This window comes from Protopterus annectens, chromosome 3.part0 (assembly GCF_019279795.1).
Source record: "Protopterus annectens isolate FY-2018-M chromosome 3.part0, PAN1.0, whole genome shotgun sequence".
Classification (NCBI taxonomy): domain Eukaryota; kingdom Metazoa; phylum Chordata; order Ceratodontiformes; family Protopteridae; genus Protopterus; species Protopterus annectens.
The window spans coordinates 1,265,879,969-1,265,907,102 of record NC_056731.1 but is presented as its reverse complement, the minus strand read 5'-3'; positions in this window follow the sequence as shown (position 1 = coordinate 1,265,907,102).

The following is a 27,134-nucleotide window of genomic DNA, read 5'->3' as shown; positions in this document are numbered from 1 at the left end:
ATTTGTATGTTGCAGCAGACCAAGGGATTCAAAGTACTGAAGATCGTATTGCGTTGTAAATTGTATTACAATTTTCTTGGTTTTAATTAAAAAGGGGGAATTGATAGAGATTGTATAAATTAAAATGCTTTCCCCAAAATTATACTGTGTGTGCAGTAAAAGAAAATATGGCTTGCTTTGCAAGAACGGTTCATTTCTTGTAAATGTTCAGCTTAGATATTAATAACATATAGCTATGGGCTTACTGTAAAGGCATCCTGTTATAGAAAAAAGAAAGTCGACTTTCTGTGAGCTTTCAGATGCAGAAATAAATGAAGCAAAATACAGACACTTCAAGTGAGGCAAATATGACGTGGAGAGACTTTTTGTGAAGTCTTCAGATACAGCAATAATCAAAGAAGGACATAAAATAATATTTGTCATTTCAACAGAAACTGTCCAGGCTAGAAATAACCCATGGACTTTTTCATGACTCAAACATAAATCAGAAGAACAAGTCTCAAGAACATTAAAAATAACATTGTTTGACATTTTAGAGTATATAAACTGGACAGTAAGTTTCACTCTTTAGTGACGTTTTTGGACTGAGTGTGCATCAGTCTGTGTCTAGCTGTGTTAAAAGAATTAAAATAACTCTGACAGTATTAACTGTTTGGCAAGAATTTATACTGATACAAATAAATATTAATGGATACAGTAGTATGGTGTCTGTCTGTCAGCCTAGCTCTCTGCTAATAATATTTTACAGTGCTAATATTATTTTATAATTACATAGATGAAGCTTTGGGCTGCTTAGAAAAACAAGTGACAGAAGAAGAAGTGTGAACATAAAAACACAAAACTTTGAGATTTTTGAAAGTTATAAAAAAAGAAACATGGCCACGAGAAAGAAAAAGAGATTTGATATGGTGCAATATTTATGCAAAGGAGAAAGTCAAACTAGTCAATACAAAAAGCAGACCAAAGATACTTGAAGAGAAATGCAGGCAAAAGGCATCTGCATGTGGAAAATTTCACAATACCAAAAGTAAGAAAACAAAGGGCGAAGTAGAAAATAGGATTAGTAACAGAGAAGTTAAAGAAATGGATGCTGAAGTTATGGATTACCTGCAAAGCGAAGGACTGAGTGTAGAAAGAGCTACAGATGATGCAGGATGCAGCTGAAGAGAATATGTCACAGGAAAGAAGTCTAGATCTTTATGTAGAATGCCCACAGGAAACACATAGCAAAGAATGTGTCCTCAGTTTAGAAAAAAATGATCAAAGAGAAGGGATGGATAGACATATTAAGATTGACAAGAGAAATAAATTACAATAAGTAAATAGTACTCAAAATGTTAAAAGTCTGATAAAACAGATGAACTTAGTAATCTAAATCCATGTCGGGTAGGAGAAAGGATACTGTTATTTTTAAGGTGTTGGATTTGTTGAGTATGTACATATTTTCCTAATATTTTTGAGAAGGGAGGTAGGATAACAATTGGACTGTAATTTTAAAGCTCTACAAAATGTCCTCCTTTATGTAAGGACAAGCTGTAACATTTTTTTCTAGATAGATGAAAATAGTTTTCTTGAATAGATCATTTGATTAATATGTATACTGGGTAGGCTACTGACTCTGTAGTAAGTAATTTTACGGTACTCTGCTAAGATATTATATAGAACTAGGATTTGGGGTTTTTAATATGAGTAGGAATGTTTTGATTGTGGAATTATATGGTGATCCTCTAACAAGTTGATTGTGGATGTCAATATGCAGATAGCTGGGAGGGACAGTATTGCTACTGGTTTTAATGAGTTCGGTAGCAGTTTGGATGAACTGAGTGTTGAAACTGGTGGTGGTGATAACTTCAGGGGGAAGGTGGGAGGTGGAGTTTGGTTGATTGGTTTTGCCGGGATGGAGGAGTTTATTCATGAAGGCTCAAAAAGGTTTAGAGCTGCTTTTATTAGAGTCTTGGAATGTAAGGTAGCATTTTGTTTTGTCCGTGATGTCTTTACTATTAGGTACGTCGCTAGGTACTAGGCTATCTGCCCGAGGGCATTTACAAGCCCAGCCAGAGTGGGTCAGCTTTCACCACCCGACTGATTAATTAACTGATTCTCTGTCAACAGAGCCAATGAAGTAATCCCAGGGGTGTATTTTCTGTTACCCATCCACTCATCAAGGTTTCTCTTGAAAAGTGTTAGTGAGGGGCTCTGCCTGATGTAATTTGGAATTTTGTTCCAAAGCATGGGGAGTCTCTGTGACACGAATCTATCCCTCCAGCATGTTCTATTTATTGTTGTGGCGAGGTTTAGCTCTCTAGAGTGTGTGGCTCACAGTGACTTGGATTTCTTTAGGTGGAGCATGTCCATCAATTCTGAGTTGGACATGGCTTTGTAAGTCAGGCAGAGATTACCTCTGAGTAAGTGATATGCCACTGAGTACAGCCGGAGTTTTTTCAGTCAGGCTGCATAGGACATATGTTTGAGACCAGTAATCCTCTTGGTCAGGTACTTTTGTGGTCTTTCCAGCTGTTGGAAGTGTCTTGTGAGGTACATCTCAAATGGGGCATTGTACTCTATGATGGGTCTAATGAGTGACGAGTAGAGGGGCACTATAACCTCTTTATTTCTAGATGCAAACCCTTTAGTAATTAGATGGGCCACATAGAAGGATTTCCTAACTACTTTGGCAATATGATTGTCAAAGGAGAGATTACTATCTACCTGGGTCCCCAGATCTCTTATTACCTCTTCTGTATTAAGGGGGCTGCCACCTATGTGGTAATTCGTGGGTGTTGTTCTCTGGAGCCTTGAACCAGGTTTCAGTTACTGCACAGATGTCGACGTTCTCCATACTGAGGAGTGCTTCGAGCGCCTGCATTTTGAGATTTAAACTCCTGGCGTTGATTAGCATAATCCTCAATTTTTTTGTTAATAAGGTTACATTGTTGACTGACTGTCTGTTGGCTTTATTTTGTTTTCTGGTTTAGCTAAGATTTCTAGGCTTTACCTTTCTTTATGGATTAATTATTTAGTTGCTTGTGTTTGCCACGGGGCAAGATTTATTTTTACTTTCTTTTTTCTTGTGGGTACTGTTTTGTTAAATATATTTAGGAAGATCTGATTAAATTCCAATGTTGGATCACCTAATGGTAGGTATTTCAATTGTTCCAGTTACATGATTTAGGGTAGATGTGAATGCTTGTTTATCAAATTTTGTGATGTTGCAAACTATGTTAAAAAGATGTTGTTTTGAGATAAATAAGGGATGCCTATAGCCAAACATTGATAGAGGGTTACTAAGAGTAATTGTGGATGCAATTTTACTAAGGCCAGATATTAGAATCCAGGGTATTATTGATGAGTTTAGTTTAGTGATACATTGTGTGAATCTACATAAGTTCATTGAGTGTTGAGATGGGCTAATGGTGATTGAATTGCAGTCTGTGTTAAAGTCACCTAAAATAATTGTTTACTGGGGAATGTTACTAGCTACCCAGGAGAGTATATCTTCAACTAATAGGTATGTTATTGCCTAGGGGCTGTATAGAGCAATGAAACATATTTTATAGAGTTTATGTTTGAGGAAGGTGATAGCTCAGCATTCTTAAACTGGGGAATGATGTGTTTGTAGGGGCTAAACTGAAGAATGCGTTAGGAAAAAATGGCTACCTCAGTTCGTTTTTTACTTTTCCTGTCACTATCAGCATATGGTATAGTGTAGCCTGGAGGACATATCTATTCATCTGTGGTTTTTGGTTTTACTTAAATTTCAGTTATGGATAGGATGTCTGAAGAGTGGTCAGAAATCTATGTATGTAGGTCTGTGAATTTATTGCTCATACTTCTTTGATACTGACAGATTTTAGAGGAGCTTTACTGTGTGGTTTGGAATATGACAAGGTTGTTTCTTGTATCAGAGTTAGGGTGAAAGCCGCCACATAGAAGTATGGGTCATTGTAGGATGTGGGTGGACCGTAAACATCAGCTTTTGGCTCATGGTAGTGTGGGCAGTATGGATTTTGTCAGAAATAGTTTAAGATCTGTAACCTTGAAAAGGTGAATTTTAATGTAGTTGTATAGGATGGGGAAATGTTTAATGTGTAGTCATAAGAATCTGTGCAGATATAAAGGAAGAGGTAAGTAAGAGGAGGTAGGGATGAAGGAGAGAGTGGTAGGATTTAGGTATGAACATAACAGATTAATGAGAATTGTGCAGGTTGGTAAAGTGGGTGTTTGAGAATAGGGATGGTTATACAAAGTTTCTGAAGAGGATTGCTTGAGCATGTGGTAGAGTATGTGTTTGTGTGAAGCGGCTGGGTGTAACTATATTTTATATATCTGTGTGTGTTAGTGTGTGTTGTTGTGATGATGTAGTATGGAGTGGCTTTTTAACTGGAAGGAGTGAAGCAAAGTGAGTAACTAGTGGGTAGGAATAGTTTGAAATAAAAATGTGACTCTGGGGGGTGGCTGGAGAAGTGGGTGTGGGAGGAGAGCCAAGTGGGACAACCCTCCAGGATCAGCTGAAACCAATCAGTCTAGACAAGCAGAGAATCCCTGACTCACTGACCCTTGATTTAGATCATGTAAGTAAAGCAACACTGGAGTTGTGTATCACAAAAAAAATATTTCAAGTATCCTATAGTAAGTATGCAGTACAAGTCACTCTCCTCGAAGTTATGTGAAACGACTTCTAGTACTTAGGGGGAGCTAGTTTCATGCTGCAGAACTTAACAAATATAAATTGTCAATGACGGTGTGGATAACTGGAGATAACAGAACACTTGTGTACCTGCATCTTGGAGGTAGAGTTTAACAAGTATTTCCCTATAAAAAGAAATGAAAACCATTCATAAATGCATCGTGTGCTTGCTTGTGTTTCTAGTCTTTAGTACAGCATGTCTGTTTCTTAGAGATCTTATAGACGGGGTTCCAACACAGCAGTAGACAAATTGTAAACAGCTACTCTGTGCTACAATGGCGAGATGTTTTTATAGTTCACCAGAGTTCACAGAGCTTCGGTCTTTCCTTAAAATGGTGTGTAGTAGCAGCTGTAGAGGTCTTTTTAGTGATGAGGTTTCCCTTTCAGTTTCGCAACCCAACAGACAAATGAGGTAATCAGCTATTCTCTGTTATAATATATATTTTAAATATATTATTGTTCAGTTTATGCACTCCTAAATGCAACTCAATTTTGAGTAAATATACTTTACAAGAAAATGTATTTATTTTGTTAATTTAGATACTCTGTAACACAGTAGATTTTCCAGTTTTATATATGGTATTGTAAGTTACATTACTTCACATTGCTTTATATTTAATGTTATGTTTTACTGCATAGTATTTATTTTTATACTTTTTTAAGTTCATGATCATATCTTTGTAAAGCAACTGTTTTCTTCTGGGATTTGGCTGAAATCGGTCCATTTAGATTAGTCCACTACTCAAGTTAACTAACTAAGAAAACAAACTTTTCTTGCTGATTGTTATCTTGATGTACTCTGCTTAGACCGATTGCACATTTGTTGCCATTGGACTAGACAGATAAAAAATAAAAGAGAAAGATAAAAGTCCTTAGATTAGTTCACTTAGTAAATTATCAGTCGTCAAGCAATCAGATAAATAAACAAATTAAAAAACGATGAGTGCATATCCTTAACTGATGTTATAAAATGTGCTTGCATTCAGTTTTCTGAATCATTTTCTTATGAGCCAGTATCATGAGCAAAGGCACAGAAAATGTAGAAATCCTGCCCAGAAGATAATTTTGTGAAAGGTCCACAAATAGACATTTTAGGAAATGTATATCAGATGACAAGTGTTGCTGACTCGACAGTAACAAAAATAAATAAACAGATAAATACCTATAAATGAGAACATCTGGACTTAAAGTAAAAACGTTAATATGTCACACAGACATAAATAAAATCCTGAAATTTGTAAGTTATATAGATATTTCTTTGGCTTGCGGTTCAACTTTTTTTTCCATTTCCGGTGAGGAGACTGGGGATCTTGGGGCATTGCTGCACTGCAACTGGAAAGTGTTTTTCATGCTCTCCCACCCTTGTGTGCTCCTGTCACATCTCAGAGGTTGGCATATACTAGATTCTTTGGCATTTTGAACACCTCTTCATTTGTTCCTCAGCCAGAGCCCTGACCCTCTACACACAATACTTCATGAAAGTCTTCAGCCACTGCCATGGATCTACTTGATGAAATATCCAAGAGCATGGACATATCCCTCTGCCAAATGGGCATGCTCAACCCCCCCCCCCGTTTCTGCTATCAGCACTCTAGCTGCTAATTTAACCCAGGCCAGCTGGGAAATGGTCAGGATTTCATCTCTGTACTCCAACAATGCAGGGTGGTGTGTGGTTCAGCTTGGAAGTGCAGAATGTGTTACTGGTTCACAGATTCTGATGATATTGCAATCTTGATGGGTTAAGGCTAAAGTCCTAAAGGTTGAAACTTCAGAAGTTTACCAGGCACCGACTGCAGGTTAGGTGGTGTGGTGGTAATTTACAGAAGATAATGAAGTATAATCTTCTTTTTGTACAAATTAGAAAAGTGAATTGAGAAGTTATTAATGTGATTATGGAGCTTAGATTGCATGTGCAATGGCCATTTTTTTAATGTAGAGACTTTGGATGATAAGGAGAATGCATGATATAGGCATCAGAAAATATTGAACCTGGCTTCCAGTTCTGGGTCTGAAGATGTAAGCAACAAGAGTCACAAATTCATTCCTTTAACATTGACCAGCTCTTTTCATCCAGCTTTCATTGATGCTTTACCTAAAACTACTTGTGAGTGTTCTACTATATGCCACAGAAAAAAGTACAAAGCAAGGTGAAACTAAACCTTGACATTCTCTAACCATGTGCACTTCCTGAGTATGACATATCTGAAACTGAGCTATTACCATCCTCTTCACATGGCCCCATAATGGAAAAGTTGTATGTAATGAAGGCACAAGTGCAGGACACTAATGAGGCTACAATACTACCAACAATGGAGGTTGACAGTCTAACGCCAGCTATCAATTAACTGCAGCTATTGATGACATCCTTTTAGGAGTCAGTGCATGGCCCAAGTATTAGATGTTAAAAATATGATTGCTGAGAATACTACCATACTAGAGCAGACTACACAGGATCAGACAGTGAGGTTAGAGGAAATGGAGCACCAACTTTCTTTCAGACTAGATTTTACCCAAACACTGCATGATCATTTAGAAGATCAGGAAAATAGAGGTCACAGAAAGAAAGTGTGCGCAACTGGACTACAGGAGGGAGTAGAGCAAATAAATACACTTTGATTGGCTACCATCTACACTGGGCTTGGATATGACTACTAAACTTAAGACTGAAAGGGCTCACCACTTGCCAGCTTCTTTTTCACCTCAAAACCAACCCACTAGAGCAGTAATTGTTCATTTTTTATCTTATCTTATCAGAAAAAGGAAAAGGATGTGAGAGCTGCCTAGGCCACAAATGACATTATTTATTTGGGGAGCAAAGTGAGATTTGATAATGAGTTTTCAAAATTGCTGATAACTAAACGGAAAGCATATGGCTTCCTTTACTGTGTTTTTGTAAAGTAAAGGAATTAAGACAACCACCATTTATCCAGAATGATTACTTGTAATGCAATCTGATAGCCTCCATATTTTCTCACAAAATTCAGATGCAGTGGCCTATCTAAGGACACAGTGAACACTGATATGCCAGATGATATGGAATGGTTTGTTCCTCTTCCCAAGTGCAATAGGATTGCAGATGACCACTCAATCTCCTGTCCAGACCCCAAGTGGGACAAATCTACACTAGTAACATCTACTACTAATACTGCATTGGTCATGACATGACCGTTTAGGGGAAGGAGTTATACCTACGTTAGTATAGCATGCTTACTCTCTTAAGCATGGTATATCTTAAGGGCACCAAGATGCTCACAGAGGCAGTTGGATTCAACTTGTTTCGTTATCAGTTTATATTGATCAACAGCTGGAAACATGTCATGCTGCAGAATGTAAGAAACTAGTGGAGCTTGGAATAAGTTTTCTCTTTCTTTACCAGATCCTTCAAAGGGCATTTTCTCCCTTAAGTTGATAGGATGGTAAAGCTGCAACCATACTAACCCCTCCATAATCTTGTGAGGCATCTACTTGTATGTGCATAGGTAGACATTTATATTAGATCCACTTTATTATTACTGGATATTAGTATAGCTTTTGAGTGTTTTCCTGTTTAATGGTTTTTGACTTGCAATTTATGTGGCATATGATACTGTTAATAATTAATCTTGTTAGTATTTTTTTCAACTCACTACAAGCTTTTAAGTATTTAAAAAAAACATATATTTGATATATATTTTATTATGGTTATATTTTTGTACTCTTGGATTTATTTGTATATGTCCTTCATATGTTTCAAAATCCTCTATCTACAGTTATATATATATATATATTTGATCATATTTGTATTCATATACTTGTGTCATTTATATCTACAATAAGACTATAAATATGGTTATACCTTAGTTATATCTCTACACTTACATAATTACAAAATAACATATGATATTTGGTCACTGTATCTCATTATTATACACAAGTGAATTGAGAAGTTATTAATGTGATTATGGAGCTTAGATTGCATGTGCAATGGCCATTTTTTTAATGTAGAGACTTTGGATGATAAGGAGAATGCATGATATAGGCATCAGAAAATATTGAACCTGGCTTCCAGTTCTGGGTCTGAAGATGTAAGCAACAAGAGTCACAAATTCATTCCTTTAACATTGACCAGCTCTTTTCATCCAGCTTTCATTGATGCTTTACCTAAAACTACTTGTGAGTGTTCTACTATATGCCACAGAAAAAAGTACAAAGCAAGGTGAAACTAAACCTTGACATTCTCTAACCATGTGCACTTCCTGAGTATGACATATCTGAAACTGAGCTATTACCATCCTCTTCACATGGCCCCATAATGGAAAAGTTGTATGTAATGAAGGCACAAGTGCAGGACACTAATGAGGCTACAATACTACCAACAATGGAGGTTGACAGTCTAACGCCAGCTATCAATTAACTGCAGCTATTGATGACATCCTTTAGGAGTCAGTGCATGGCCCAAGTATTAGATGTTAAAAATATGATTGCTGAGAATACTACCATACTAGAGCAGACTACACAGGATCAGACAGTGAGGTTAGAGGAAATGGAGCACCAACTTTCTTTCAGACTAGATTTTACCCAAACACTGCATGATCATTTAGAAGATCAGGAAAATAGAGGTCACAGAAAGAAAGACTACAGGAGGGAGTAGAGCAAATAAATACACTTTGATTGGCTACCATCTACACTGGGCTTGGATATGACTACTAAACTTAAGACTGAAAGGGCTCACCACTTGCCAGCTTCTTTTTCACCTCAAAACCAACCCACTAGAGCAGTAATTGTTCATTTTTTATCTTATCTTATCAGAAAAAGGAAAAGGATGTGAGAGCTGCCTAGGCCACAAATGACATTATTTATTTGGGGAGCAAAGTGAGATTTGATAATGAGTTTTCAAAATTGCTGATAACTAAACGGAAAGCATATGGCTTCCTTTACTGTGTTTTTGTAAAGTAAAGGAATTAAGACAACCACCATTTATCCAGAATGATTACTTGTAATGCAATCTGATAGCCTCCATATTTTCTCACAAAATTCAGATGCAGTGGCCTATCTAAGGACACAGTGAACACTGATATGCCAGATGATATGGAATGGTTTGTTCCTCTTCCCAAGTGCAATAGGATTGCAGATGACCACTCAATCTCCTGTCCAGACCCCAAGTGGGACAAATCTACACTAGTAACATCTACTACTAATACTGCATTGGTCATGACATGACCGTTTAGGGAAGGAGTTATACCTACGTTAGTATAGCATGCTTACTCTCTTAAGCATGGTATATCTTAAGGGCACCAAGATGCTCACAGAGGCAGTTGGATTCAACTTGTTTCGTTATCAGTTTATATTGATCAACAGCTGGAAACATGTCATGCTGCAGAATGTAAGAAACTAGTGGAGCTTGGAATAAGTTTTCTCTTTCTTTACCAGATCCTTCAAAGGGCATTTTCTCCCTTAAGTTGATAGGATGGTAAAGCTGCAACCATACTAACCCCTCCATAATCTTGTGAGGCATCTACTTGTATGTGCATAGGTAGACATTTATATTAGATCCACTTTATTATTACTGGATATTAGTATAGCTTTTGAGTGTTTTCCTGTTTAATGGTTTTTGACTTGCAATTTATGTGGCATATGATACTGTTAATAATTAATCTTGTTAGTATTTTTTTCAACTCACTACAAGCTTTTAAGTATTTAAAAAAAACATATATTTGATATATATTTTATTATGGTTATATTTTTGTACTCTTGGATTTATTTGTATATGTCCTTCATATGTTTCAAAATCCTTTATCTACAGTTATATATATATATATATTTGATCATATTTGTATTCATATACTTGTGTCATTTATATCTACAATAAGACTATAAATATGGTTATACCTTAGTTATATCTCTACACTTACATAATTACAAAATAACATATGATATTTGGTCACTGTATCTCATTATTATACACAAGTCAAAATCATGTATTTTGTATATTTATTTATTCATTTTAATTGATAAATTGATATAGATAAAATACTTGCTCTTATTAATAATTTGTACATATATTTATTTATTTATTTATTCATTTATTTATTCATGAATGAATATTAATTATTGATAATTTAATCAATTTATTCAAATTATTTATTTAGATATATATACATCCTTATTTATAATATTTAAATCAATATGAATGTGTTTCTTAATGATTTTAAAATGATGACTGTTCCTGCACATTCTATGCATACATTATATTATATTATATTTTATGCATTTAATTTATTATTATTTGATATTTATAATTGGTATAAAATGTTCCGTGCCCCTCTTTCTCCTTTTATATTTATTTCATGGTCTACCCGCTGATGAGAATTTCATTATATTACAGTGTTTTACTCACAAAGATACATTCTCGTGATTTATGGAATTTTGGATAATAGCATCTTTTGAATGAAATGCATAGCGTTAGTTAGTTGACATTTACTGTTGTCCATGTGAATTCAAAACATGATGTCTCAGCTTGACTTTAACTGAATGTGAACTAAACCTAATTGAGTTCAATTGAGTGTATTTTATTTAATTGATTAATTGCAAATACTAATTTTGGCGCCCTTTTTTGGTATATAAATGAAAGTTTTAAGTAATTTTATATTGTCTGATGTCTCAATAAAACCGCTTTTTTGGATTATTGCTGGTCTATCTTTGGATTATTACCAGACCCTTTTTTATGCAGATTTTGCTTGGATTTGTTACTGAGACTTTGACTTTATTCGTGGTGAGAGGACCTGGTATTTATTGCAAGTATTATACAATGATTGGCCATTAACATTCAAACGTGCACACTGATTGGTCAGCCCAGCCAGTGTGCCATTGCAAAATCGAGCATATGCCAGTAGAAAAAAAGTATGATATGCTACAGACCTTTCCAGTTTTCTTAATTAAAAAAAATGAAATAAACTTTGAAATCTGAACAGGTATGAGAGAGATGGGACAGAGAAAATACAAGGAAAATCAGGTATGTTATGCAAAACTAAAGAAACATACCTGGTTATCTTTGTATTTTCCCTGCTCAGTCTCTCTTGTAAATCTGAACAGTTCCAGATTAAAAAAAAAACAGCAATGGAGATCTTCCTTTCTCCGTTGCTTCCTTTCTAAAGCACTGATGTACTGCGTAAGTGTAGAAAGTTCCATACGCATGTGCACTCCATCAAGAAAACCCCATGATACATAGAAAAAAAACAAGAGCATCACGGTGCTGTTATGCAAAGATATTATTTAAGAAAAGTAAGTAACTTTTTTCTTAAATAATGTCATTGTATAATAGCAATGACCCATGGCTGGGTATGGGTAATAGTGGATTTACCCATGGTTGGCTTTGTTTGGTCAGGTAAATCCAGCATTATTCACACCCAGCCATTAGTTATCGCTATAATATATTACTTCTGTTATTGATGCATGTTTTCAAATCCTTTCCACTAATTAAGTCATATGGGTCATGAAACTCACTGCTGTACTTTGGTAATAATACAAACAGTAAACTGATTGATGATGTTACTTAGTAATGGCATGAGTTCTCCCATTAAGTGATTTTGATTGAGAACCTGGGTCAAGACATTAGCACCAAATCTTATGTTTTTATAAGAGACAAACTTCTCTAACACTGAACATGCAAAATTAGTTACATAGGGGTACCAAGAGTTAACTTTTTCAGTACACTATGTAGGGGTTGCCATCTTACTTGAGGGGAATCTTAGTCATGTAGAACAATTAACCCAGGTGGGGACATAGTGGGAGCAGTAGTGAAAATAAATGGTAGGGTTTTAACCTTGGTATCTATTTACATTCACCCTGCAATGAGGAAAAGAGAGGATGGAAACATTTTATATTTTAAACAACACAATGTCCAAGGATCTTTATTAATCGCTGGGAATATTAACTGCATCCTGGATCCTCATGATACAACTGTTCAGAGACTATTCATCTTAACCCCAATAGCTAAATTACTTAAGAAATGGACCAAAGAAATGCCCCTAAAAGATCTGACTGCCACCTCCAGTTTAGTAGGATGTCAGTATACATATCACTCATCCTGTTTTGGGACTTCCACTAGGATAGGTGGATTACTGTCAGATAGTATCCTGTTAGACTCCAGCATGCCCTTAGTAATGACTTCATGCCCATACTCTGACCACAATGCATTATTTTCCTTTCTTTTGCCATGGGACCCCCCACCAAGACATGGAGGCTTAATCCCTATTATGAAAGACTGACAGAGTTTATAAAGAATTTAATAGATTTTACTCAAACGTTCAACAATGTGCATGTAGTTGATGAGTATCTCCCGCATGTTCTTTGGGATGCTTACAAGGGCTTCCCATATGCAAAATTGAGAGCTCGGGCAAATGGGTTATGGAAACATAGGAACAATGACCTTGATCAATTACAGAAACAATATCAATAGATCTCTTATGATCAAACCCTGAAAAAGCTACAGAGAGAATCCCTTGAATCAAGTCTGCCCACTCAAGACCAACATATAAAATACGATTAACTGAAAAAAAATGAAATAGCACTGGACAGGCTGAGACTGCAATACTATGATGTTTCTCTGCAACTATATTCTCATTCAGCCAGGAAATGTAAGAGAAACCTAATATAACATACACTGAACCACAGAATGAAAGGAACAGGGAATAAAGGCTTGATCTTCAATGGCACCATAGCCTGTTTTCACACCTACTGCCAAACTATGTATATGGAGGCTAATAATATACAAGAGGCACATCTCAAATCCAAACCAAGGTGTCAGTGGGCCTGATGTCTCTTACTGGCTCTGACTGAGGAACAGCAATGCATTCTTTAAGGTCCCATCACAATGTCAGAAGTACTTGCTGTCATTAAGAAATTTTAAACTAATAAGGCACCAGGAGTGATGGGATGGCTGTAGAACTATATAAATAACTTCGACAAAAGCTCTTAAACTTCTTCTGAATGCATGCTTGGAAGCCTTCCCTCAGTTTAATATTTCTCCTCTTGGAAGAACTCACTCCCAGTCCCATTGCTTAAACCTGACAAGGATCTCACATCAGTCTCCAACTATATTTCTCTAGTTAATGAAGGGATATGGGCTGCTAAACTGACACCTATATTAACAACCGTAGTGCATTCAATCAAACGGGTTTCATTAAGCACAGAACCTGTTGCCGTCATATTATATGGATTGTGATATGGTTGGAAAGAGGCCATCTGATCAACTCCCCTATAGGATTGTTGTCAGTAGATGCAGAAAAGGCATTTGACAACATTAAACTAGAAGAAAGTTGCTTGGAAACCAGGCAAAAAAGAGCAACCACTATAAAGTGCAATGCAATGCAGATGAAAGACAATAAATGGCAATAAAACACTGTACTAGTAATAAAGCTAAGTGCTTTCATTCTTTAATATAAACTTCTTCAGAGCTCTGAAGCTTTATTATTGGTGCAGTGTTTTAGTGGCATTTATTGTCGTTCATCTGCATTACATTGTTCTTTACAACGGTTGCTCTTTTTTGCCTGGTTTCCAAGCGGCTTTCTTCTTGTTTTGTGTTTTCTCTGTCAGTTAGTTGCTGTTTCTTTTACTATTTAACAACATTAGGTAGTCACACTTGTTTAGGCTTTTGGCATGGTTTCGCTTTCCTTCTTCATTTATTAATCCCATAGCAGTTGTGTAGCAGGGATCCACAGCTGTAGTATGGGTTGATCATTATATATCGCACTCATTTACTATCTTTAAACATGTCCAAGAAGGATGTCTATTAGCCCACTTGTTGTTTGTTCTGGCTATAGAGCCCCTAGCTCAAACTCCAAATGATCATCTCAGTCAGGAAAATGCTAATTGACTTGTATAGCATTTTGGAGGGTGAAGTCCCCTTATTTGCTGGCAACCTCCTAACATTCTTATCTAACCTGTATCATAATCTATCTGTCTGCTGGGGTATACTTAACAGCTGGCAATTACTTTCAGACTATAAGTCTAACCCCACTAAATATATATATTATTGTCTCCCATAGCAGACATGGCACATGCTCAAGGGAGTCAGTATAAGATTTCCTGAATCCTCCTTTCTTTAACTATCTGTGTATCATCTTAGCCTGTACCCCATAGGCAGCAAGGGATATAAATATTTGGTTAATCCAGGAATAAATAGATTCACATATCCATGAATGGGAAACCTGGACTATCTCCTTTGATAGCAAACATGTGCTACTTAAAGCAAACTTATTTCCAAAATGTATACATATTCTTCAAGGACTTCAAATGAGAATATCTTATAGACCCATAAGGAATTGGATAACACATTTAGAAAGTTTCTATGGTATCCTACACCACTAAGAGGATCCCCAGGAGTATATTATGCACCACAAACTCAAGAGAACATGTGATTACCTAAGTTGGAAATTATATACTAGGTAAATATTATAGCAATATCCCATGGCTAGGTGTGGATAATGCTGGATTTACCCACAGTTGGTGTGGTTTGGTCATGAGGAGTATTTGCTGCAAATTTAACAACTTTGTTATAGCATTGTTCATGTTTTGATTTTTGTGATGTCTGGAGGTTAGTAGGGATGAGACCACCATAATGAAGTGTGGGAAGGAGATAAATAGTGGCAAGTGTAGATTTAGTTGCGTTGTTGAGAACATTTTGGGTCTGTTAAGCATTCCTGTTTTTTGAAGAGTTTTTCTGGTGCAATTATTTATAAGCAGGTCGAATTGAAGATTATTATCTACTATCATGCCTACCAGGTTGCAATGTCAAGAGAGAGGACTTTAAGTTTTTTTTTTTTTTTTTAATATCGAGACTTGTGGTACAACAGTGGTGACTAGGAGTTATGGAGAGAGGGTGGAGTGCTATTTTACTGACTGATATCTACTGGACAGGTAGCTTTTGAACCATAGAAGGGTGGGTTGAGACAGACCTAATGAGGACATTTAAAGTAGACGTTTGCTGTGACAAACTGTGCTGAATGCTTTAGAGAAGTCTATAAATAAGGAGGAGACCAGTTTGTCATTATATCTAGCATTATTGCCAGTATCTATATAGATTAGAAGTGCAGTGTTAATACTATGGGAAGGATGGAAGTCATGTTGTGTGGTGGATAGGAGTTCCTAGTGCAGGAGATAGCTTAGCAATTGGTTTTGAATACATTTTTCAGGTATTTTGGAGAGGGGGGATAAGATTGCTATAGGTGTAGAGTTAATAATGTTTGTTGAACTTCCTCCTTTGTGTAAAGGGATAATGTGTGAGGTTTTCCAAAGAGAGGGAATGTGGGATTCCTGGATTTACATAGCTTATGTTGAATTTTGCAAGGCATCACAATACTTCCCATGGTATACTTGGTGGGCTAGAGGCTTGCTATTCTCTGCTGAATTTTATATACTGAGTGGGACACCGAATCGTTCCCAGATTTAGTAGAAGAGTACAATATTCCTCAGGGGCACATATTACACTGGTGCCAGCTTAAATCCCTATTCAGTAAAATGGGTATCCTACAGCAGGTACAAAAGGCTCTTTTGTCTCCCCTGGTGCAGCTATTCATTAACACTTCCATACTATCTCTGCCCAAAGGGACATCCTTATCTCATTTGATCAACACGTTAATGCAAATCTATTATAATTTAAACAATGAAGTTGAGAAAGCATCTTAGAAGTGAGCACTGTAAAGAACATTGGAGATCAAGTCTCCCATACGGTAGAGTTCCCTGAAAAGGCAACTTCGCCTCCTTGATGGAACACCTTTACATGGAAATGTTTTTACCAAGCTACCTGTCAAATCTCAAGTGACTCCCCAGTTTGCTTGCCTTGTCAGTTAGCCAATGGCAACCCTTCATGGGTGGATATGTTTTGGCAGTGCCCCTTATTACAAACTTTCTGACAGCACTTTTGGGAGAGGTTGGAGAAGGTCACATACATTATAGAATAGGGCATCAGATGGCTAGTTCTTCATGGCATTCTTTCTCACTTACAAATGCAGCCCCCATCCTATATTTGGCAATATTAGCAGCAAAAAGTCCATTACTAGAACACTGGAATATAACTGCCCCAGCCATCATATTTGTGGCATTTGCTAAAAGACATCTATGCAGCAGAGAAATAGACAGCAGTAAGTAAGGGCAAGGGATCTATATCTATAAACAAGTGGGAATATTATTTAGCCTTACTTACATATGATTACCTGCAGTAAACTTGATAATGTGCTTTAGAAGCATATGCATCTCAGAAATGCACTAGCACTAATACAGACAGATAGACTAACATACTACCAGATCTTGGCAGACTGACCCACAAGCATATTCTGGGTCCATCCATCCATCCAAAACCCCTTTGCCCATTTTTAGACATGGGGTTGGAATGTCACTTCTACAGTGACAATCAACTAGACCTTTTGGATTATTACAATACCTTTAACCATAAACATGAAATAGCTTGTGGTGACTTCTGTGTGATATAGATTCACATGGTTTGATAGACCTGTAAACTTTAATGGTGTATGGTGTACAGAAGCAATTACTACACAGCTAGATAGAAATCTTGATAGTACATCTCTTACTCTTCTGTCTGAAACAATATGTTCATTCTTGTGTTTAACCATTTAAATGGTAAATAATGCATTATTGTCAATCCTTCATATATTTTAACACTCTTTATCTGTAAAATACTGACAATTGATATAAAGGTATTACATTACATGAATATAAGCAATAGATATGATGGATAAAAGTTTCAATATGTATGTATTTACTCTTTTACAATGAACATTTCAATAAATAAATCTATACAAAAAAGGAAGATATAAAGCCTTACACTCTAGTACAGAAATAAAGACAATTGAAAGGCTATGACATAGAACACACCAATAATTCAAATGGCAGTCTATGACCATAAAACAAACCACTAATTCATGATACATCATTCATTTACACCTTCCAAACAATCCCAGATGTATGTGTATGTTTGTATCAAGGGGCAATAAATGATATGTGAAATCTTAAATTAGTTCTGAAAATCTCTGTCCAGTCTTGTATGTTTTATATAAACTATTCAGTGCATAATGATGGCAGTTTATTCTGTGAACATGTCTCTGAACTCATCACCTCAAATATTAGTCCATTTAGAAAGAAAATCTCAGAAAAAGTATTGCTAAATTGTTATGTTGCATGGTATTTTGGAGCCATTATCATAATTATGTTGAAGGTGCTGGCCAAAGCCAAGCAATATTCAAAATAAATCCAAGTTGCAGGAAAATGAGTGCTGGCAAAGAGAATGCACACATGGCTTATGTCACAGGGAAGAAACACACTAAGAAGTAATATTTTAGGACTTGCTGTCACAATTTTTTTTTAAATCTCCCACTGAGGATTTTTTAAAGTTTTTTAAGAATTTGTAAAATTCTGACACTTTGTAAAATGCTGTGGAATTTCAGATCTATTTAACACTATATTTATTCACTTAGTTGGTGGTCGTTTTGCAATGCAGTGACAATGTTTATTGAATTAATCTTAAGCTACAAAAAATGTATGACAATGTTAGAAAATGTGATATCTTTAAAGAATGAAGAGGCATATTAATATGCCTCTACATTAAAAATTATTGAAAATTGATATATTATATCCATACAGGAGTATATACAGGATAGTATGTATTTCATATAATTTCATATTTGTCTTCTTAGCACTCAACATTTTTTTGTCCCTGATGGGATATCATTTTAGCTGGCCTGGTCCTCACTGCCCTACGTCTATACCAGGTTTATCAGCATGTCTCCTACTCCCCCTGGACTTGATCTGGCATTGCTGGGGCTGGTTGTGGATCCTAGGGGGCATTACATGAATTTGGTCATCTCTGCTTCTGTCCTTGGGGGAGCAACTTTGAGCCTAAAATCTTTTCTTCAAACTTTCACCTTACCGATGTCAAGAGACAAATTTTAAAAAGTTAAGGATCAGTTTCTTCCATAAAAAATAAGCAAAGCTTTCTGACGTACACCTATAATTGCAAACATTTCTTTATCATTATACTATTAGTCAATTAGAATTAATTGAATTGCTGAGCATGCAGCCATCTTCCACTTTAGAGAAATCTCAACAAAGAAATACTCTGTTAAAAAGCCTTGTAAACACCATCTAAGAATCTTCTATATGCCACCCAGTCTTCTTAATACAAGCTGTAGGTAAACTTGCCAAACCATGTACTTACATATTTAACTTATTTCTCACCACAGGAAGAGCACCCCCTCCTTCTTGGAAACATGGCATCATCACCTCTATACAAAATTCACACACTGAAGTCAGTTAAAGACTTCAGACCTATTTCTACACTAAGCCGGCTTACAAAAATCTTTGAAAAAATTATCTGATAACAACTTATCAAACAGATAAATGACTATGGACTCCTATCACATAAACAGCATGGTTTCAGAAATGCCTTCAGCACTAACACAACATTACTCTTAGTAACTGACTCAATATATAGCAACATGAACTCTGGTCCATTTATTACTGGAATATTTGTAAATATGTCCAGAGCATTTGAAAATCTTAATTATAACCTACTTCTATCCAAACTGGCAAAATTTAACTTTGGGAAAATACTATCCCTTGGTTCCAAAGCTACATGGAAAACAGGACATTCTAGGTATTTGCTAACAGCCCACTTTCCCATAAAGGTACTAGGACCCTTGCTCATCTACCTTCGTCAATGACCTGTCAGAGAAATTCACATCTTTAGATGTTGCCCTATATGCAGATGACATTCTGCTTCCTGATGTAGATAAATCCATTCCTATATTCCAATCCCAGCTACAGTTATCCTTTTTCAAGTGTTACCAATGGGCTTCAGACAAAACACTAAAGATAAACCCAAACAAAAGAAACAGAAAGCAGTTATCAGATATCACCATTTATGATCACAAAAAAAAAAAAAATCCCAATAGTCAATGAATACAAGTATGTAGGGCTAACCCTGGATTGCTCCCTTATCTTCTCTACAGACACAGACATAACAGTTAATGAAGCTTTTTCTTAACACAAGCTCATTCTCACAGTACGCACAGCCATGGTAAAGAATATACTGTTGCCCAAACTTGAATATGGGCTCCCCCTTCTGATATTTCATTCTGTCCATAGTACACAAATTCTACAGAATAGCATAAAAATAATATGCAGATTTGTTCTACTAGCTGATTCGTGCAGTCATCAGTGCACTCTTCTAGAGAAAGTAGGTGAGTTGCCTACCACTGAAAGAGCAATGCTACTTCTGAGTATCCTGATATTTAAGGTATTTTATTTATTTAATTAATTATTTATTTATTTTACAGTTTGTTTACCGGGATAGTCCATTGGGCCAGGAAGAGCCCATTTTCAATGGAGTCCCGGAGAGAAAAGCTCCATGAACAACAATATAATATGAAAACAATGCATTTACATTTATGTAATACTATACACAATATGATAAAAATTACACGATTGCAGTGAAAATACAGTCAGAAAAGCAAAATGTAAAATTACACACACATACACACACATAAATAAGCCAATTAAAATAAGAAAAATCCAGTTAAAACTAGAATATTGTTTCCCGTCTGAGGAGAAAACTCCCACTTAGTGAAAAAGTACTTATGTTAATAAACACATAAAACAACACCTTCATGCTAAGCAGCCCGCCTTTCAAGACTGTTATGGGTGAACAGGCACACTCCAGGATAGGGACAGCACAATGGAACAAGCTCACTTCAGAAATGAAGTCTAAAGAATCCTTCCAGGATTTTAAAAAGGCATTACATGACCACCTTAGAGGAAGATTATGCTATAAAGACTTGACTTCTAAGAAAAAAATACTACTTGCTGAAAACAAGGAACACTTCCATGCCTGAATTGCAGCTGTTGTGCAGATATTAGCACTAATGTGCATTTTATTCATCCTGTATAAAAAATGAATATATTTTTGATTGTTATGCTAATTGTAATACTGCACAGATTGTGTATTTGGCCACATGCACACAATGTTCATCATTTTATGTGGGTAAGAGTACCAGAAAATTAAAAGATCGTGTAATTGAACATAAGTCAGATATTAGAAGATGTATTATAACAAATGCATTGGCAAAACATATAGCTGATAACAATGTAGGGCATATATTTAAGTTTAGAGCAATTAGTGTTTAAAAGTAGTAGGGGGGTGACATCAATAATATTTTGGAGAATATTGAATGTGCTTGGATTTTAAGATTGAAAGTAAGACATATATCCTAGTTTAAATAATGTAGTAAGTTTAAAACCTGTTGTTAATAAGAAACAACAGAAGTTGAATTAAGCATTTCTTATTAAGTTAATTCATGCTTAGTATGTATATTTTAAAATTAACTGTTTTTTTCTCTTATTTTCTCTTTTCTTTCTTTTTATTTTTATTAGTTGGCTGTGTCACATGTTCTATGTATTTTAGTATTTTAATGAGGTGTTTTTAACTGTATTTAAAAGCACTGAGGAAGGGGTAACCCAAAAGTGTTTCTGTTGTAAGTATTTATTCATTTATTAAAACCTTAGAACGTTTCTGTGTTCGTTTTTCCATTGATTTTGGACTTGCTGTTACTGAGCACAGTTTACTGCAGTGGATTTCTGTTGTGTTGCCTTTGTAATTGTGTTGGATATCACTGTGGGCGTACTATATCAGATATGACACAGCCTAACTTACAACCTGTGGCTTCATATGCTGCAGCTCTTCATGGTCATAAATTAGCGACTGGTTTGTTTGTTTGTCTTTTGGCTTTTTCCTGGTAAGGGGTCACCACAGCAGAACTCTGGTCCGCTAATGATTGGCAGTAGATTTTTATGAAACACCGAGGTGCCAGCTCAACGCCCAACCTTCAACGAAGGCATGCCCATTTACACACGCATGTCTTTCAAATGCTACCCAACCGCGGGGAGGACATGCAGACTCCACACAGAAGGCACTCCCAAGACAAGACGAGAATCGAATGGGAGAACCTATTGCCGTGAGGTAACAATGCTACCGCTGTACCACCGTGGCAGACTAATTGTGTAAAAAATGTTCTGTTTAAAAATGACAATCCTTTATTAGCCTTCTTGGGCTCATCTGAATTAAATAATATGGGAACTGTAGCCCAAGGGACTGAAGAACTTGATAATAAGTTTGCACAACTGGAAAAGAAGGTACAATCCTTTAAATGGCTCCAGTGGCAATGGCTAAGCTTTTTAGCTTATCTGGAGCTGGGGGTAGTACCGAGAGGCTTACTCATCCTGAAAATGCCGAGTTATGCAAATACTTATTGGGAACTCTTAGCCAAGTGTCAGCAGCTCAATCTCAAGTTGAGTGCTGATTATATGGTATTAATGAACAATTCCTTTGGTAAAATAGAAAGTGATCTGATGGGGGAGATCGATCAGTTGGAAGATGCAATTGTTTCGGATGTTTCATGCAATTTGGTAGCATCAACATATCAACAAATGATTGAGAAGTTAGCAGTTCTTGATACAAATCTTGAAGCTAGCAAAAAGTGGAAACTCATAAGAGATGTCAACAATTTTAAATTATGTCAAATTTTTGCTTGGCCAAAGAAATATGGAAATAGTGATGGTATAAAAAGAAGAGAGGTAATTTAGATCACTTAGATACTTTCTCGGTTGAGGAAGTACAAGAGAATGCTGAATGGCAAGTTTCTATGGTTACAACCAATGATGAAGGGGTAGTACATTCTGTGAGTGAATCACTAACTAATAAACAGTTGGAACTTACTGGTGGTGAACTAACCAATCAACAACATCTACACGTGGAACATACTGTTGGAGATAATGTTTCCTCACAGACCCACTCTAATGAAAAATGTTTTGCAGTAGTGAGCAATACACAAGTGAATGAGAATTTTTTTTAAGACGTTTTAGACCACTAGCTGTGAAACTACTGGCAAAAATAAAGGTGAAAATGAGGTCGGAATCCAGAGAAAGGTTAAGACAATGTCCAGAAGCAACGAAAAGGAAGAATGGCAGTCCGCAAGCAAAAAACAAGATGTTACGTCAAAGATATACATTAATAACATAAATAATGTTGTTAATTTGTCAGATTATACTCTAATTTAGATGTTAGAGTTTTAAGTAAGGGACTTCAGTTTATACCCAGTGGTGCTGGTAATGTAGTGAACGTACTTACTGATTTAAAACTGTTTACTCGTAATTTAAATTTGAAAATGCTATTTAAAGATTCCTCAATGTTAAATAATAAGGTATGTAAAAGGGCTAGTACGTTTTATTCCATATAGTTTCCCTATTGTAACAGCATTTCATGACTTGTGTGAAGCTAATCTTAGATATGTATATGAACAGAAGAAATTACATAGGTATTATAATTTAACATATAAAGAATGGATTGCATTAAAAGAGTTAGAGAATAATTATAATTTGATAATTAAGCCAGTTGACAAAGGAGGAGCTATTGTCTTGTTTAATAGGAACCATTACATGGAATTAATGCATGAGTTCTTAATGGATCAGTAAACTTTTAAAACTGATTGATTTTTGCTATGTTAGGAAAAGTATTTCTGATGTCAGTATGATGATTTATGATGCAATTGTAGAATGATATTTTACTAGATCAATTTAATTTTTTCACAGTTCTATGCCCTATAATACTGACTATATATGGTTTACCAAAAATACATAAATCTCTGACTACCCCTCCCCTGAGGCCTATTGTTTCGGGGAAGAGTTGAATTACAGGACCCCTGTCTTTATATATACAACAAATGCTGAGTAAACATTTACAATCCTGTAAGACCTATATTAAGGATTCAGGTGATTTTTTGAAGAAGTTGCATGATTGGTTTAGTAAATGTGATGAGAGGGATTTCTTGTTAGTGAATTTAGATATTAATTCTTTATTTATGGTTATTCCCAACCATTATGGCGTAGAAGCCATAAGTGAATTTGGAAACAAATATGTCAACTGGGGAGATAGAAAACATCTGTGGAATTATTGATGTTATTCTCACTAACAATACTTTTTTGTTTGATAATAAACCGTATCTGCAAATAGTTGGCATGGCCATGGGTACTCCCATGGTCAACACATATGCTAACCTTATATTGAACCAGTGGGAAAATAAGTTAATATACAAAGGAGATGTATTTATTGAACCTAATATATTATTTTATAAAGGTTCTTAGATCATTGTTTTTTGATAGGGAATGGTGAAGAAAAGGACCTTAGAAATGTTGTCACTCACTTAGAGACTACGACTGATTTTTTGCAGTTTAAATTGGCATGTTCAGCTGTAAGTATCACTTATTTAGATATACAACTAGATAAAAGTATGTGAATGTTACAAACTAATGTTCATAAAAAGCCAGTACATGCCAATAGATATATACACAGGAATAGTATGCATGCTCCACATACATTTAAAGGAATTGTTACAAGTCAATTCAGTAGGGCAAGCAGACTTAATATAGAAGAAGAATATATGTGTATATCAAATGAAGGAGATGGCTGCTGAATTTATTGACAGGGGATATAATGAAGAGATAGTTCAACAGACTATGAATGAAGTCCTCGAAGGGAGAATAGATAAAATGGCCCCATATTTTAATATTAGAAATATTGCAATGCATCCCTTTAGTTCCAACCAGAGGAATAATAAATTGAGATATATAACAACGTTCAATACTAGCACAAGAGAAGTGGAAAATGTTATATGAAAGAATTGGAATATATTAACCATGCCTGAGCTTAAGCAGATTATTACTGAACAGCCTAGTTTTGCATATAGAAATGAGAAAAATTTAAAAAGAAGGTTAAGCTATAAAGACTTGACTTGAAAGAAAAAAACTACTACTTGCTCAAAACAAGGAACGTTTCCATGCCTGAATTGCAGCTGTTGTGCAGATATTAGCACTAATGTGCATTGTATTCATCCTGTTTCAAAACATTTATATATTTTTTGATTGTTATGCTAATTATTATACTGTACAGATTGAGTATTTGGCCACATGCACACAATGTTCATCATTTTATGTTGGTAAGAGTACAAGAAAATTAAAAGATCATATAATTGAACATAAGTCAGATATTAGAAGAGGTATTATGACAAGTGCATTGGCAAAACATATAGCTGATAACAATGTAGGGCATATATTTAAGTTTAGAGCAATTAAAGTAGTGCTTAAAAGAAGTAGGGGGTGGCATCAATAATATTTTGGAGAATATTGAATATGCTTGGATTTTAAGATTGAAAGCAGATGCATTACCTGGTTAAATAATGCAGTAAGTTTAAAACCTGTTTTAAGTAAGAAACAACAGAAGTTGCATTAAGCATGTCTTATTAAATTAATTAATGTTTAGTATGCATATTTTAAAATGAACTGTCTTTTTTTCTCTTTTTTATTCTTATTTTTATTGCTTGGCTGCGTCACATGTTCTGTGTATTTTAGTATTTTAATGAGCTGTTTTTAATTGTATTTGAAAGCACTGAGGAAGAGGAAACCCAAAAGCTTTGCTGTTGGAAGTATTTATTTGTTTATTAAAACCTTAGAACATTTCTATGTTCATTTTTCTTTTGATTTTGCTTTCAGAGAAATTCGCATCTTTAGATGTTGCTCTATATGTAGATGAGATTGTCCTTCTTGATGTAGATAAATCCATTCCTATATTCCAATCACAGCTACAATTATCCTTTCAAGTGTTGCCAATGGGCTTTAGGTAATACACTAAAGATAAACTCAAACAAAAGAAAGAGAAAGCAATTATCACAGATCACCATTTATGAACACAAAAACAAAAAAAATTCCCATACTGAATAAATACAAGTACTTAGGGCTAACCCTGGATTGCTCCCTTATCTTCCCTACAGATACAGGCATAACAGTTAATGAAGTTGTTTTCTTAACACAAGCCTTGTTATAAGATTTCTCATCAACTCATTCTTACAGTACTCACAGCCATGGTAAAGAATATACTGTTGCCCAAACTTGAATATGGGCTCCCCCTTCTGACATTTCATTCTGTCCATAGTACACAAATTCCACAGAATACCATAAAAATAATATGCAGATTTGTACTACTAGCTGATTCATGCAGTCATCAGCGCACTCTTCTAGAGAAAGTAGGTGATTTGCCTAACACTGAAAGAGCAATGCTACTTCTGGGCATCCTGATATTTAAGATATTAAAAGTAGGATATTGTTTCCCTTCTGAGGAGAAAATTTCCACTTAGTGAAAAAGTACATATATTAATAACAAACACATAAAACAACACCTTCATGCTGAGCAAGCCGGCTTTCAAGACTGTTATGGGTGAACAGGCACACTCCAGGATAGGGACAGCACAATGGAACAAGCTCCCTTCAGAAATTAAGTCTAAAGAATCCTTCCAGGATTTTAAAAAGGCATTACATGACCATCTCAGAGGAACAACTTGCAAATGGTTCAGGGACACGTGTTGAATATTATTACCCTTTGTACCAACACATGCCTGTTTTGACTGAGTGTTTCTTTGTCAGTTTGAATTGTGTATATTGTTTAACATTGTTTATAAATGTAAAGTGATTCTTTTATTTACATGCCATCTGTCATATGATGTGTTTTAACCACTGCATATTTTCTCAGGTCATAGATGAAAAGGGCCCTCAGACCAGCTCACTTACCTGGTTACAAATAAAAATAAATAAATAAATACCATGAGCATAGGTGGAAGTAGCAGCAACAGCTACAACAGGTGTATTTGTCTCTGGGGCTGGGTGCAGTTGGGTATGGAATGGCAAAGCTAGAGATCTCAGAATTCATTTAGATGGTGAACACAGCAACCTCCAGTGAGGATTGCTGTTTGGCATGTTTATGTCTTGCTATATCCTTTATGGTAAATTTGAAGATATGTTATGCTGACACACTCTTCTTGTACAGACATTGAAAAAAATGCTCAGTAGAGATTGCACATTGGCTATTTTGCAAAATCTTTTAAAATAATTTTTGCTAACTAGTTCTAATGTTATGTTAAATGCTTTAGTGAAAGTATTTCCAGGCATAGAAAAAAGTTTGTAACATTCAGATATCACTTTTGACAATATCACTAGTGTTCTATTTTAAACATGTTGAAAAATATTACTTTTTTTTCTCAGACTGCATTCTCTGTTTTAATCTGAAGAGTCACACACACACACACACACACACACACACACACACACACACACACACACACACACACACACACACACACACACACACACACACGAGAGTGAGGGTGTATGGAGCTGTGGAGCTTAATTTTCCTTATGGAGTTATTCACTTTAGAGTAGCAAGAGATGCTTCATGTGGGTTGTTCAATAGGCACTAATAATACATATTTTCTTTAAAGAGTAACTTTATAAAAACTGAAATGTTTAGAGCTGCATTATATGCGTGCAGTTTTAGAAGGCCTGCATAAAGTTGTAT